Genomic DNA, 2,684 nt, shown 5'->3' with positions numbered 1-2,684 from the left:
CTAAAGAGGTGTTTTAAAATCTTGAACCTTACATAGTGTATACTATTTTCATCTACTTTGTGGGTAGTGAACTAGAGTCTTAAACTAACCACTTTATATAGTAAAGTCAAAACAAAAAGTCCTGCACACATCATATCTAAACATGGATCATTTCTTACCGTTGTGTTCATGTCGGTCATAAACAATCATTTCTTCATGAGACTTTTAAAGAGCTTAGCCATTTTAGCTCCCAAATATGCAACCTCACATAATTAATGCTAATCAGGAACAATTCGTATTATTCCACTATAAGACCTATCAACATTATTAAGAATAAAATCATCCCTATTTCATCAATAGATAACACAAATAAATATCATATGCGTGAGCATACCTTTGTGTTAGTTCTTCTTTGTGTCTTCCCTAACTATATGTCCTATTGAACCAAGACCATGGCATCTTCACTGTTGCTAGGTTAGGTTTCCACCTGGTAATGACTCATTGTGCTGGCTTTTAAGCCCATTCCCCTCAATGTGAAGAGAACTTGCTCTCTACTAAGGTCTTTTGTCAAAGGATCAACTATATTTTTCTTTGACTTTATGTAAATAATGGAAATCATTCGATTCTTCAGCAAGTCTCTTATTGTAATGTGTATACGCCTAATGTGTCTTGAATTGCCATTGTATATCTTACTTTGTGCTTTGGTGAGAGTAGCCATGCAATCACAATGTATACCAATGGTAGTAACAGGTTTAGTCAACACAGGAATACCTTCTAGGAAGCTTTTAAGCCATTCAGCTTCTTCAGCAGCTTTATGTAAAGAAACAAACTCTGCTTCCCTTGTAGAATGAGTATTTAGAGTTTGCTTAGATGATTTCCAAGAGATAGCGGTTCCACCAAGAGTGAACACATATCCACTTGTGGATTTTGCCTCAGAAGTATTGGAAATCCAATTTGCATCATAATATCCTTCAAGAACAGGAGGATATCTTGTGTAATGCAATCCATAATTCATTTTATGCTTTAAATATGTAAGCACTCTCACTAATGCATATCAATGATCTTTCCTAGGATTATGGGAGTAATGGCTCAATGTACTTACATTGTATGCCAAGTCCGGTCTAGTACAATTCATAATATACATTAAGCTACCAAGAACTTAAGTATCTTCTAACTGAGCTACACCGTCACCTTTATTCTTCTTAAGATGACTTGAAGGATCAAAAGGGGTGACTATCGGCTTGTCATCATAGTGTCCAAACTTATTGAGTACACTTTCAATATAATGGGACTGAGTAAGAGTATAACCATCTGGTCTTGTTTGAACTCTTACACCAAGGATTGCATCCACTACTCCAAAGTCCTTCATGGAAAAGGAGGAGTGCAACATTTTTCTAGTTTATTTGATCACATCCAAATTAGTACCCATTATAAGCATATAATCTACATACAAGCATGTGATGAAAAAAGCATTCTTGTATTGTTTGACATAAACACATTTATCATATTCATTAATTCTAAACCCATTAGAGAGTAATGTGTTGTCAAACTTCTCATGTCATTACTTTGGAGCCTGTTTTAGTCTATAAAGTGATCAAACTAACTTACAGACTTTGTTTTCTTGACCTTTAACCACAAACCCTTCAGGCTGATTGTAAGGTCCCAAAAATAAGACTAAAATTTTCGACTTTTAGATTAATAAAACCGTTTTTCCAAAACAACATCATACAAACCTTAGGCTGTGTTTGGCGCGCCACAGCTAGCTGATAAGCTGGCATACAATATAATCATCAGGACCTGCCTGGCATCGATCTCCACTCGATATATATATATATATATATATATATATATATATATATATATATACACACACACACACACATAACACATGCAAGAGTCACACAGACAACTAGCATCCTAAACATAATAATCCATGGGCTAGCATTGGTGCCTTCGACCCGCTAAAAACAGTGAGGAAACTCACCTCAAGCTGCATAATCGCTCATATAAAATCTCAGTCTGCTGGTCCCGAAAATCCCGGTGCTAATATCATCAATTAAATATCCAATTAATAATTAGATCTTGACCCATAATTAAGAATCTAAGTTACTTTTCCAATATCAATGGTAAAAGACCATTTTACCATTTTTCTTACTTGGCCCAAAATCAAGGTCCAACCCATTGCTCAAAAGGCCCAAATTCGTAAATGACATCTCAAGGCCCAACTTCCAAATTGGGCCCAAAATCCTCATGGAGCCAAACCCAAGAAAGTCCATAGTCTAAACATGGCGCAACATCAGAAATCTAATAGCCCAATAAGGCTCAAACCCTAAAAGCCCAAAATATGTCCCAAACCCGAGGAAGTCAGCCTAAAAGTCAAAAAGTTGTGTACACCCTACGTACTCCGCAGACAACCAAACCAATCCATTAAGCACTTAATTGGTTAAGCCAACATGCCAAACTCTCAGATATGGTTCTAGAAGGTGAGTTAACATGTAATGTTGGCAACTTTACCACCATGCATGACTTACTAAGACCCAAAACTCAAAAGGAACCATATTAAGAACCCTAACACTTGCATGGACCAAACTAACCCATAAAGGTTGCAATTTTATGGACTAGGGACCTCAAATGATCAAAAATCTAACATCCATAGCTTTTGGAGTAGACCATAACTTCATATATGACATAAAAGACCCAAAATG

The sequence above is a fragment of the Lactuca serriola genome, chromosome 4 (genome assembly GCF_051521515.1).
Source record: "Lactuca serriola cultivar US96UC23 chromosome 4, Lser_US96UC23_V15, whole genome shotgun sequence".
NCBI classification, from domain to species: domain Eukaryota; kingdom Viridiplantae; phylum Streptophyta; class Magnoliopsida; order Asterales; family Asteraceae; genus Lactuca; species Lactuca serriola.
Note: the sequence above shows the minus strand (reverse complement) of the source record.